A 14,191-nucleotide genomic window follows, 5' to 3' on the forward strand; every position below is an offset into this window, starting at 1 on the left:
AAGGCACACTGAGCCAGCTGGGTCTCTTATGACAGTGCTGCATCTAGGAGCACCCCTAGCCTATGCACTTGATTATTTGGGAGAATGCAACTCTATTCGGTTTAATTTATGCATTTTGATTATGCCATTGTCCCAGGGAGCTAAGGGGAGCGTGCATTGTCTCTTCTAATTTATCCTCACAATAACCTTGTTAGGTTGCCACATAAAAGCCGTTCTGATCAAACAGCAGCGATCAGATCAAAGGCCTATCTAGTCCAGTGTTCTGTTCTCACAGTGGCCAAGCGCGAAAGCCCGCAAGCAGGACATCAGTCTGTTCGCACCCTCCTGCTCATGTTCCACAACAACTGGTATACAAAGGCATACTGCCTCTGATACTGTAAGATTATATATCGCTAACGTGACTAGTAACCAGTTAGCCTTATCCTCCATGAGGTAAGTTAGGGGTTGCAGTCAAAAGATGCACTGCAGACCTTACTTACGGACCTTAACTTGACCGGTTGAATGTCATCCGCTCCTTGGAAAATCGTCTCCTGGCTATTTAATAAACTCATCAAGCATACCATGGGCTGTACATATTGCAAAACTGCTGCTTCGCAGGCAAGAAGATGTAGTTCTCATAGAACCTGCCCATCGGCCACTACCTCTCCTAACACTGTGCATCTTCCCTGCAAGGGGAAGCAGCATGTGGATCTAAAGATGCAGGAGGCATACGGTTATTTCGGATATAACAATAATTTACAATAAGTATTACATTATATCCCACTGCTACAACGTAAGTAGGGAGTGACAATTGTGCGCGCGAGTGTGAGGGACAAACCTTTAATATTGCATAATCCCACCCCTCCGTTAATAGCCGTGCTTCCCTATCGAGCACCCCGCTTTGCGTAGCCCACCCCCTCTCCTGCAGAGACCCTTACCCTTAAGGTCAGGGGCGTGCCTGGAGCGGGCGGGGGGAGAACATGCGAAAGAAAGGAGGCCAGCCATATCGAAGCGCGCGCCCCGGTGCCCACAGCTTCGTGGGGGGGGGGGCGGGGGCGAAAGGAAGTTGGAGAGCCGCGCGCGCCAAGGAGGTGGTTCCAACCCCACCCACCACCTGTGTGCTGGCATGAGCCGCTGTCCCTCCCCTCTTCGGGCAGAAGAGGAGCGAGCGGAGCGCGCCACCCGTCGCAGAACCGACTGACCTGGCAAACGCGTGCGCGCCTCTGCATGCGCGCGCAGATCCGAAGAAGACGCGCGAGGCGGCGCCGCCCCCCTCCCACCCGCTGAATCACTTCACTCATTGGGGCGCCGCGCGTGAAAGAGAGCGGCGGGCGCGCGCGCGCGCGCGCGCTCGTCCTTTGCTTCGCTCTCTCTCCCGCCTGCTGTGGGGATTGTTTTGTGAGGGGAAGAACGCCTGGTTGAGGAGAGGGGGCAGCGGCAGTAGCCGCCATCGGCCCCCCCCCCGTCCCGGTTCCTGTCAGCCTTGTCCTCAGCTTGGCTGTATTATCTGAGGAAGAAGGAAGGAGTGAGCCGCTCCTCCTTCCCCTCTTCCTTGTCGCCGTCGGGATGTGGTGAGGGGGCAGGCAAGGCTCCCAACTCTGCCTCGCAGCCCCTCCCCCAAAGCCCCGGGGCAGAGGCCGGGAAGGAGGAGAAGCAGAAGTTGCCGCGCCCCGAAGGGAGCTCGGGCGGATCCCAGCGCCGGAGTAGGTGAGTGAAGAGAATCGCCGGAGAGGCGCTCAGCCCGGCGGGCGCCTGCCTCGGAGGAAGGAGGGAGGGGGCCGCTGGATGGGTGTGCCTGGCTAACCTATGCGGGGGCGGGAAGAGCGATTCTGTCATCGCGCTCGGCGCTTCTCCCCTCCCCGCTTGCCATCTCCCCAGAACACCGATGTGGAAGGGAGGAGGAGATAGGGTCGCGCTGCTTGGAGGAGTGGTTGCCTGATAGTAGGTCTGCTGTGTCTGTCTACATAGACAGATGGCTATGTCTAAATATATAATGCCGATTTTACATTATGTCCTATGCATTTGTGTGAGTATGTAGAATATACACACACGTATGCACATTGACGTCAAAGGTTAGTTTATTCAGCTGTGTATAACCGACGTTTCTACAGTAGAACACATGTATAAAGTATACATTTGTAAAATGGTGCTTGTTTGTGGAGGTCACTTGGTGATTCATGGTTTTCTCATAGCAGGGTGGCTTGAGGTGGGAGGTACATATATCCCCATTAATGGTTTCTGGTCAAAAACTGGTAGCACGTTGATTGGAAGAAGGATGTTGCTGTGTATTTGCGAGTGTAGTTGTGAAGGGGGGCGGTATCGTGGGCTGTCATTATCATTTATCTCCCCCACCCATCCCTCTCCCAGAATCTAGTTCTATTGGTGGTGGGCGGTGTGTATAGTTAGAAGTATGTTATTATAGGAGGCTGGTGGAATGGGTCACCACAGTGTCTTATAGGGGAAAGGTTTACGGTACCTTATAAGGCAGGGAAATGGATGTCATGTATCAAACTGTTGCGGAGGCAGAGTTAGTAGAGTATTGCTTTTGGGTTACAGATGTGAATGTGGGAGCAGTGATGCATGTAGGAAAACATCCTGTGTGTGTGGAAGAGTTGGGGCATATCAGCCTTGGTGTCAGGGCTGATGGCTGCTGTGCATTATCAGTACAGGTTGAATGTGAATTGGGGGCAGGGAGCAGAAAGATTCCATGATGTACCAATGTATGCATAACGCCCCTGGATTAGGATGTTGATATCAGTCATGTATGGGGAACAGAGAACATCTTGACATCAAGAGTATGGTAAGTATTTGTATGTCAGGAATGGAAGGTAGGGACATCTGGGGCCAAACTGGTATTGTGGAATGAACAGGCACTGAGGCAGGGTAGGACTGAGTTGGTGATAAATGGTCAGATGGTTTGGAGATGGGCTTGCTGATATGCGGATGGCAGAAGGTGTGTGTTAGATGTCATTCATGCTTATAAGCCTAGTGGTGATGTGCGGATTACAGATGTCCCAGTTTGTGTGAAGGGAGGGAAAAGTCTCTCGTTAACATTGCTGATGGAGTAGCAATTATATTGGGAAGTAGATGATTATTTTAATCTATGCGAATTCAAATATTGGTGGCCAGCATTCACATTAGAGCCAAATTATTCACACACATTGACTGTAAGTAGTGGCCAGCCTAATTGTAGTGCTCTTTTCATGGGGACCAATCAGAAAAACACAGAACTGCTTTAACTCAGGCTGTGTCAAAAATGTAATTTATATATTTGTATTGGTGCAGACTACACTGGCTTTCCTGGGAATATACACAATAGTAATTGGGAGTTAAATCCATTGTATAATTAGTTATTTTCTTAAAAGAAATCTGTATCAATATAGGAGCTGCTTCAGTCTGATGGTGAACTTGATCAGAAATGTCAGTTTGTTATGGTTGAAGTGAAAGCAGTAGCCTTTTAGTAACATGTCTGTTTTAAGGCACTAATTTCAATATATTTTGTATTTAATCTTACAAGAATGATATGGTCAACCAATCCTCCTTAAATGGAGACTATATTACAGATACAAAAATAAGGATGAATCCTAAGTATAGTTGTTTTGAAATAAATCCCACTGATATTGTTGAATTTGCTTCTCAGTCAACAAGTATTAAAATGAATTGTAGTAGCTTTAGCAGTTTTCTCCTCAAATCCTTTTTTGTTTGTTTGCCTCATAACCAATTTACATTTGTTTTACACAATTTTATTTCATTTGGACAAGACTTCTGCCTTTTTGTCTTGCCTTTTATACTTCTATGACTCTGATACTAAGTGATCAATCTTATGCATGCACACCTGGGTGTAAGCCCTATTGAATTCAATGGAATGTACTTCTGAGTAAACATTTATTTATTTCATTTCTATACCGCTCAATAACTGAAGCTCTCTGGGCGGTTCACAACAATTAAAACCATAAGTTACAGCATAAAACAATAAAAAACATGAAAGCTTAAAAACACAATATAAAAGTACAACCAGAATAAAACCTAGCAGCAATGCAGATATTTAAAATACAGATTTAAAACAGCAGAGCTAAAAGTCTAGAATGCTAAAATGCTGGGAAAAGCAAAAGGTCTTCACCTGGCACCGAAAGGAGTACAACATAGGTGCTAGGCAAACCTCTCTAGGGAGCTCATTCCACAGCTCGGGTGCCACAGCAGCCCTCTCCCTGGTAGCCACCTGCCGCATGTCCTTTGGCAGAGGCTTGTAAGGATTTTTTCCCTTGCTTTTTTAATTTAGGATAGAGATATTATGAAAGGTATGCATATATGGGGGGCACACCTTATGGGGTGCAGGGGAGCTTGAGGGCTGTGAGAACATATTAGCATGGCATGCTGAAGGGGTCTCAAGAGATAGTACTTATAAGTGGGGATAACACTATAGGGTTTAAGGGGGCAACTACGGAATCACAGAGGCACAGATCCATTGTATTAGAAGCTTATTAGAAGTAATACATATGTTGATAAGAATGTTTTATTGCTCTTTGAATTGTATGAGGCCTTGTGTGTATTGAAAGTGACCAGTCAAATGTTATAAAAAGGAATGCACATGGTGCAGATTCAGCTTTCTTCTTGTCCAGAATTACTGATATTGTACTTTTAGACCTCCCTGTGTCTAGACAGGACCAAAGTATAAAAACATCCATTAACCACAGAAAAGAAGAACTTAGGCCCATCTTATGTCAAGGAGGGAGGTGACTTCGGGGACAAAAGGCTGGACTTTCTGGGAATAAGATGACCTAAAAGATTACGTGGACAAATGGGATTGAAGATTTTAGAATATGTGTATAGAAGGAGGTCACCAATTTTGAAAAGGTTTTTAAGCCTACATATAATGGGACTGGGTGTGTCCTCCTATCGGTTCAGGGTCCTGTATTGTGAGCAGGTTCCCTTTGCCAGTGAGAGAAGATACTTTCTTTACTGGTAAAGTATGGTGTGAATAATAGATATACTGTACAGCTGCTAGATTTGCAAGTATGGCTTTTCTTTGCTGAGTGGGGTTTGCACGTGTGTAAAACTTTCTTCATCTTTCTTTAATAAATGCATTTATCTTATGTCATCGTTTTAGTCCTTATTTGTAGAATTTAAGTGAATTTGAATGAGTGTGAGCATTCTAACTTGAGTCCTCAAAGGAACCTCACCTACAAAGGAACCTCACCTACCTGGTAATGGTGGTGCACGCACTTGATTTCTAGGCTTGATTTCTGCAATGCACTGTAATTGCAACTGCCTTTATATTTAGTTCGGAAACTTCAACTGGTACAAAATATGGCAGCCAGGTTGGTCTCTGGGACATCCTGTGGAGACCATATTACACCGGTCTTAAAATCTTTACACTGGCTGCCCGTTTGTTTCCGAGCAAAATATAAAGTGCTGGTTCTAACCTTTAAAGCCTTGCATGGTCTAGGTCCAAGGTGCCTTTGGGAGCACCTTCTCCCCAATGTCCCAATCTGCCACCTAAGGTCCTCTGAGGACTATCTGCTGCGGCTGCCTAATGTGAGACTGGCAGCCACACGCAAGAGGACTTTCTCCTTTCCGCCCCTCAGTTGTGGAATGACCTGCTGGTTGAAATGTGCCTGCTGACCTCATTGAAGGTTTTTAAGCAGGCATTAAAGATGCTGTTATTCCAGCAGGCCTTCCTTTTTTAGAACTTTTGTTCCTTTTGCTGACTTGTATATTACTTTTAAGCAGTGCTATTTTAGGCTGTGTTTTATTGTTGGATTTTTTAAACAAATTGTTTTTAGTTCAAAGTTGTTTTTGGTTGTATGTTGTTTGTCCGTATGTTTTATGTAAATGGTTTTTAAACTTTGTATATTGTATTTTAATGTTTTAACTTTTGTAAACCGCCCAGAGAGGTTCGGCTAAGGCTAGTAGACAATACTACTACTACTAATAATAATAATATCAGGGCCAAGCTGAGGCTGTTTAAAATAAGTGTGCCTAGGTATCAAATACCAAGGACCCTGAAATTTTAGCCTCAAGTTTCCCCCTTACAGGCTCCTGGAGAAGAACCCCTGAAGATGATCTTAGCATCCAGGCAGGTACATATGGGAGGATTCTGCAGTTAATCAAGCTGCCAACTTTTTGGATTTGTTTGCTTTATCTGATGATCTGTGGTACACATTTAATGAGCCTGACTGAAGGAGCAATCCTGTGGCCGCTAGACAGCGGCTAGAGAGCTTCGGCTGTTGGGCTGTAAAGAAATGAAATAAATTATAGTTACAGGACTCCTCACTTAGCTTTTGTTTGCTGCAGAAGTCAGAAGAAGCTTTCATTCAGTTTTCTTCATCGTGTTGCGTTTGTCAGTAAAATATCTGAAGTAGTTTGTGAAAAATGATATAGTGAAGCTGTAAAAACCTGTTTGCAGTGTCTGAAGAGAACATAGGCAAAACATTTCACTATCCTGTTTGGTTTGCAACGTTTTAATGAAGTTCGATATATGTTTTCCATATACTTGCTTGTGGACAAAAGCAGCTGTAGAAATAGTTTGGACTTCAGTTTTTTAAAAATTGTAGGTTGTTTATTTTCCATGTTGCACGTGATATTGAAACTTCTAGCCAGTTTGTGCCTTTTTAGAATTTGTTACCAAGGCTTTGAACATTCAGAAATAAGTATTTACAAATGAGTAACTTTTATATTTTAATGCAAGATCGGAGTACAAAATGTACGTATACTCAGAGTTCTGAGTGTTAGTATTTAGTTCAATGGTACTATTCATGTTCTGTGTCTTGACATATTTAAGGCTTTAGCTCTTCATAGGAAAGGCATTGTATGAGAGTTAATGGGTGGGGAAATTAATTTGTTAGAGTAGTATGCTCTTTCAAATTAGCACAAGAAAGAAGGAAAGCAGATGAATCATGCTTGTTGACATTTCATTTCACTTGTTGCCAGTATTTGCCATTTATTTACTGTTCATGCTAAAATGCATATTTGGTTATCAGAACAAGACTGTGTGTAGACAAATGGAATTACAGTAAAAAATTGATATTAAGGTCTAATAATGTGGTTTAATTTAAGATCTAATATTGTGGTTATTGTGAAACTTATGAAAACAAGCTTGCATAGGAACTGAAGATAAAATAAATACATCCTTTTATCAAAGGTAATCTAACATAGTGAGGCACTTGAGATTAGGAAAAGGTCCTGCAACACCTTAACTGACAGTGCAGTTCTATACATGTCTCCTTAAAAGTAAGCCACATTGATTGCAGTCTTTGTTTTATCTGTGTTGCTATACAATATTAAGTCTTGACAGTTCTTTTTTTTTTTAATGAATAGTAGGACAATTACTGTTTTTGGATTTCTGTCCCAGCTTCTTGCAGGATAGCAGGGTAGGCTACTACTTACTTGGTTAAAGATTAAGGACTCTGGTTTGTACTACATCTGGACAAATTTATGATATCCAAAATCAGTCTTAATTCTGGTTCAGCTTTATTCAGGCATAATGCTCCCACTTTGTGTACACAATTGGGAACAGGCCATGGGATTGCACCCTCCCCCATCCCCTGGTGTGTGAATTCCTGCCACTTGCCTCAAGTGTAATTAAGCATTGCATGGTTGTTCCCTGTGGTTGTTCAGGGTTTGCACTTAACTGAGATTTCAAACTGTGGTTCCAGGCTGGTTGTCCTGATTGTAGAGGAACTGACTGTAGAGGAACTCCAGTTAGCTATATTAAGGCAGATGGTGGAAATTTGCACTCCAGAAGGGAGAGATTGGGAAGGGACCATGAGATCCTGCTCCCAATCTGTTGATTATAGCTAACTGGGAGTGTTACAGCTGTCTTCATTAAATGTCTATATTAAAATATTTGTATCCCAACTTTCCGTTTAAAAATGCTCAAGGCACCTCACAGCAATAAAACATATTAAAAATATAAGTTACAATGATAATAGACAAAGATAAATTCAGATAAGACTGGGGAATTAAAAATTCATCAGTTTAAATTTTTGCCAAGTTGAGGGAGCAACCCTATTGTCCCTAGACATTGTCTGAAGGGCCATAGGATACTGTGAATTCCCAGCACTCCGACCTTGGAAGGGGGAGTCGGAGATCCCCTCACAGAAGGCCCGCTTCCTGGTTGCTGCAAGATGAAGTTACGCAAGTCATCTATAGATTAGTTACAGTTTTCATCAAAGACCATGAGGTCTGGCATAGTTCACAGAAATCTATGGCTAAAACTCAGGGATGTAGACTAGCAGTCCAAAGCCATCTTGTTCACCACTTCCGTGAGACCAGGCTTTTTGGTGTCTCTCTCTTGTTCCTCTCCTTGTCGAAACCAAGGGGAAAAAAGAAGGCTCCCAAGAAAGACACAGATTAAACCAAAAAAGAAAAGCTTCTATTCCTTTTTGTCCATATTGGAACTCTTTTGCATATAGACATACCAGACATTCCAAGCCATCATGGTGTACTGACAAAACTGTCACCAGTATTCCTTCAGTGAGTGGCTTCTTACTATGGCTTCTTACTACATTCCATGACCATGGACCATTGGATTCTACAGACTGTCATGGCTATTTCATAGGATTAACCTCCATACCAAGATATCATTTTGTCCCCTCCGCTATCTCTACATTGCCAACAAAATGATCCTGGATACCATCAGTAATCTGTTTTCTATAGAGAAGGGGTGGGCAACATGTGGCCTCTGATCCACATGTGCCCCCCATCCCCTTCTGCACTATGCAGCAGTTTCAGATTCTTAAAAAGGACAAATTTAGCTTGTTTTCAAGCTAAATTTGCCCCTTTGAAGGACTTGTAGCAGTTCTTAAAAAGGGGTCTTTAACCCAACAACAGGCCATGCGTTATTTGAGGGTTATTTCCCCCTCAAACAAGCCATGTCACCCAGGTTCAGATGGCAGAACAAGCCAGGCTGGGGCGGGTAATTAGGCTAAGGGCGAGTGGCACATGGCAACAATTTAAACAAGCCACAGTGGCTTATTTGATCATTCAAATTGGCTCATTGAAGGGCTAATCTGACTGCATTCCATTCCAAGCAAATGAAATGGTGAGAAGCTTCCTTGAATGACTACTATCCCTAGATTAAGTCACCCTTGCAATGGGCATCCTATCTCAACAGGCTCATTTCCATCATGAACTCTGTACATGCAATGTTCTCTCAATTGTGTGCCTGCCAGTCAGATAGTCCAGGCATTGCCACCAGAGCAGGAAGGCTAAAACTTTGTTTTGAAGCAACTAGGATGATGGTTCTGAGGATCTCAACTTCCATGCTGAGGCTGCTGTATTATGGGCTTCATGGCCACCATAACAACCATGGGGCTGTCTCAATATGTCATCGGCCCAACACACGTAGGAGGACACACGTTTGTTGTGGTTTTCTCGACTGAGCAGGTGGATGGTGATCTGAAACTGGGGGAATTAACATCTATCCCTTTATCATGGTTGGATCAATTCCTATTGATGTTAAGACTCTCAACAGCCTTTCCCCTCTGCAGGGTTGGGGACCTATTAAAATGGTCTGTCCCTGGAGGCTAATGAATTCCAGTGAATGAGCAAACTAGCTAAAACTGGGCGAGATGAAACAACAATCCGGTGGATCCACATTTGGCTACAGAATCTGACTCAAAGAGTGCTTATCAATGGGATTGTCTCAAACTGGGAGGAGGTAATGAGTGGGGTACTGCAGGGCTCAGTCCTGGTCCCAGTGCTCTTCAACATTTTTATTAATGACTCGGATGAGGAGGTGCAGGGAATGCTGACTCAGCACTGGTTAGGCCTCATCTGGAGTACTGTGTCCAGTTCTGGGCACCACACTTTAAGAAGGATACAGACAAACTGGAGAGGGTTCAGAGGAGGGCAAGAAAGATGATCAGGGGACTGGAAACCAAGCCCTATGAAGAGAGACTGAAAGAACTGGGCATGTTTAGCCTTGAGAAGAGAAGACTGAGGGGAGATATGACAGCGCTGTTCAAGTACTTGAAAGGTTGTCACAGAGAGGAAGGCCAGGATCTCTTCTCCATCATCCTACAATGCAGGACACGGAATAATGGGCTCAAGTGACAGGAAGCCAGATTCCGGCTGAACATCAGGAAAAACTTCCTGACTGTTAGAGCAATATGAGAATGGAACCAATTACCTGGGGAGGTGGTGGGCTCTCCCACACTGGAGGCATTCAAGATGAGGCTGGACAGCCATCTGTCAGGGATGCTCTGACTTGGATTCCTGCATTGAGCAGGGGGTTGGATTCGATGGCTTTGTAGGCCCCTTCCAACCCTACTATTCTATGATTCTATGAATTCCAGAAGGCTCTGGGGGATTTTTCTACTGGTATGGCTGATGCTCCTGTCAAAGTCCAGGTCACTCTGTGGAACAATCAGTTAATATGATTGTGCCCAAGGGCCCTCTCCCTCTGAACAGAGCCCAGCCAGGTCCTTGGTATACACCTGACCTGAGGGCAATGAAGCCAGAGGGATGACAGCTAGAATGCAGGTGGAGGAATTATTATTATTATTAATTACATTTCTATACCGCCCAATAGCCGAAGCTCTCTGGGTAGTTTACAAAAATTTAAAACAAACAAACAATATACAGAGATTAAAACCCATTTACATAAAAACACATGGACAGACAATATACACAAAATAAACATATATCTAAAACAACTTCAAACAAGCAATCTCAAAAACAAACAACAATAACCATAAGACATTCCAGGATTGATTAAAATGTATCATATGCTGCTGAATGCCTGGGAGAAGAGAAAGGTCTTAACCTGGCACTGAAAAGATAAGAATGTTGGCACCAGGCGGGCCTCGTGGGGGAGATCATTCCATAATTTGGGGGCCACCACCGAGAAGGCCCTCTCCCTTGTTGCCATCTTTCGAGCTTCCTTTGGTGTAGGCAGCCAGAGGAGGGCCTTAGATGTTGAGTGTAGTATATGGGTAGATTTGTGTCAGGAGAGGTGCTCCATCAGGTATTGTGGTCCCAAGCCGTGTAAGGTTTATAGGTTACAACCAGCACCTTGAATCTGGCTCGGAAACATACAGGCAGCCAGTGCAAGCAGACCAGAGTCAGTCTTATATGTTCGGACCTTCTGGTTCCTGTTATCAATCTGCCTCCTGCATTTTGCATGAGCTGCAGCTTCTGCACCATCTTTAAAGGCAGCCCCACGAAGAATGCATTGCAGTAATCTAACTTGGAGATTACCAGAGCGTAGACAACTGAAGCCAGGTTATCCCTGTCCAGATAGAGGCATAGCTGGGCCACCAACAGAAGTTGGTAGAAAGCACTCTGTGCCACTGAGGCCACCTGAGCCTCAAGTGACAAAGATGGCTCAAGGAGAACCCCCAGGCTATGAACCTGCTCCTTCAGGGGGAGTGCAATCCCATCCAGAAAACTTTGTAGATAAAGTAGCTCAAATCCGTCCTGAACTGGACACCACAATTAATGAAGTTCGCAATTAATGCAGTTAGTAGAGGTGGCCGAATCACTGTATGGTCCAGTTTTATTGGATGAGTTTCAGTTGTTGGGGCCTGAGGATGTAGACAAGGTGCTTATTACATCAGATAAGGAGGGGATACCCGGCTGGGTCCAGAAGATTGTAAATTCCTCCTTGAGAGAGGGAGTGGTGCTGGCCTCTTTAAAAGAAGTGGTAATTAGGCCACTCCTGAAAAAGCCTAACCTGGAACTGGATGATGATAACTATAGGCTGGTTGCCAACATCCCCTTCCTGGGGAAGGTGCTTGAGCAGGTGGTTGACGGACAACTCCAGGCACTCTTGAATGAGACTGATTATCTAGATCCATTTCAAGCGGGCTTCAGGCCTGGTTTTAGAATGGGAAACTGCCTTGGTCGCCCTGTGGGATGACCTTTGCAGGGAGAGGGATGGGGGAGTGTGACCCTGTTGATTGTCTTGGATCTCTCAGTGGCTTTCAATTCCATTGAACATGGTATCCTTCTTGATAGGCTGTCTGGGCGGGGAGTTGGAGGCGCTGCACCGCAGTGGTCCCACTCCTACTTGGATAGCCGATTCCAGAAGGTGATGCTGGGGGATTATTGCTCTGTGCCTTGGCAGCTACGCTATAGGGTTCTACAGAGCTCTATTCTATTCCCCATGCTGTTCAACATCTATATGAAACCACTGGGGGAAGTTATCCGGAGATATGGAATGAGGTATTACCAATATGTGGATGACACACAGCTCTGTCTCTCTTTTTCATCAGATCCAGGTGAGGCAGTGGCTGTTCCGAATCAGTGCCTGGGCACGGTAATGGACTGGATGAAGTCCAATAAACTGAGACTCAATCCAGACAAGATTGCGGTAATGTTCTGTTACTAGGTGGTTGTCTGCCCAGCTGAATGATGTTCAGCCGGTTGTGGAGGGGATTGCACTTCTTCCTAAAGGATCAGATTTGTAGTTTGGGGATGGTCTTGGATCTAGAAATGTTACTCAAGGCACAGGTGGACTCGGTGGCACAGAGCACCTTTTATCAGCCTAGGCTGATACACCAACTGCGTCCTTCTCTAGACAGAGATAGCCTAGCTACAGTTATGCATGCTCTGATGACCTCTTGTCTGGATTACTGCAATACATTATACATACGGCTGCCTTTGAAAATGGTCTGGGAACTTCAGCTGGTCCAAAATAGGGCAACGAGATTACTAACAGGGACTGGCCAACATGGTCATATTATGCCAGTACTATTTCATATGCACTGGCCGCCAGTCCATGTCTGAGCCTGGTTCAAAGTGCTGATATTAACATTGAAAGCCCTAAACCACTTGGGCCCAGGTTGCCTGAAGGATCATCTCCTCCCTTATTTATGTAGCTGGGCACTAAGATCATCTTCAGCGGTCCTTCTCCAGGAGTCCCTGTCAAAGGAAGTTAGGTAGGTAGCTACCAAGAAGAGAGCCTCTTCTGTTGTGGCACTCTAGTTGTGGAATGCGCTCTTTGCGGTACCAGGTGAAGTCCTTTTTATTTTCCCAGGCATTTTAGTCTTTTAGTTCTGTTGTTTTAAAATTGCCACTGTATGTTAAATCTCTGCATTGCATCAAGGTTTTATTCTGGTTGTTACTTTTATTGTATACTGTAGTTTTAAACTTCAATTTTTAAAAAGTTTTTAGAAGTTTAAAGCCCAGAGAGCTTTGGCTATTGGATGGTATAGAAATGTAATAAAATAAAGAAATTTTCAAAAATGGTAAACCACTGGTTTTGTTGCTGCCATGCCACCAGATTCTGACAACATGGCAATGAGAGTGCAGCTCCACTGGTGGGGTGTCTCATGGTTGGAAAGTGCCCCCCAAAGTTGCCCACCACAACTATAGAGGCTATCAAGTTAATTACCATCAGCTATTCAATTGCTGGAGAGAGTTGTAACCATTAAGCTTTTGCCATGAGCTAAGTAACTCATATAAGAAACCTGATTTTGTTACCAATAACAGCTCTGTTTCTGGTGCTTTGTGTTAGCTTGCCAGAATATATTTGTGCCAAAAGATGGCCTCGTGACACTAGCCCAGTATTGTCGACACTGACTGGCAGTAACTGTCCAGGGTTTTAGACAGATGTTTTTCCTGTCCTACCTGGAGATGCTGGGGATTGAACTTTGGACCTTCTGCATGCAAATCATGTGCTCTACCACTGAGCTTTAGTTCTTCCTGTATAAAGCAAGGTCTCAAGAACTTAAAGTCACCAGGCTCATTATCAGCAGATGGGTCAGAGTCATTTCTTTTGCCTAAAGGTCAGAGGGTGGAGGTCATTCTCTCCCTCAGGGTCATTGCTCATTAAGTCTGGGGAGCTACTTTTTCCTCAGCTTTAAGCACAAATGCTTCTCTGAAAGACAAATGTAAGTGGCTACCCGGTGTAATCTTTCTTCAATGGTTATTTCTAGCGTTTTTATCCCACCTTTCAGTAGGATATTAGACTTTATAGCGTCAATGTCTTCCCCTTGGTAGACACCTCTTTAGTGGGAGGGTCCTTCTAAAGGTCACAAAACACTCATTTCACTTAAAAGTGAACTAATGGGGCTAAAACACAAATAACTTGCTCAAGAAGCTGAATACAAGGCAGAGGTGGGGTCTGAGCACCCAAACACATGCCCACTCTTTTGAACCCCAGATTCTCATTATCATTCAAGATCAACCCCCAACTCTCTCTCCCCATACAAGCACACAAGATCCACTTATTCCAGTCACTCCTTCCTTCCTTCCTTCCTTCCTT

At 44.3% G+C, this 14,191-nt stretch overlaps 1 protein-coding gene across 1 annotated transcript in view; it reads left to right on the forward strand.

Moving 5' to 3' along the window:
- Positions 1-1,356: 1,356 nt before the first annotated feature.
- TANC2 (tetratricopeptide repeat, ankyrin repeat and coiled-coil containing 2) overlaps positions 1,357-14,191 on the forward strand; it is a 529,014-nt gene continuing 516,179 nt past the window's right edge. The window contains exon 1 of the mRNA XM_084857421.1: positions 1,357-1,686. The gene's annotated coding sequence lies outside the window, so the exon portion shown is untranslated. The remainder of the gene's footprint in view (positions 1,687-14,191) is intronic.

The sequence above is a fragment of the Heloderma suspectum genome, chromosome 5 (assembly GCF_057233095.1).
Source record: "Heloderma suspectum isolate Gila_16-S chromosome 5, 16-S_ref, whole genome shotgun sequence".
Lineage (NCBI taxonomy): Eukaryota > Metazoa > Chordata > Lepidosauria > Squamata > Helodermatidae > Heloderma > Heloderma suspectum.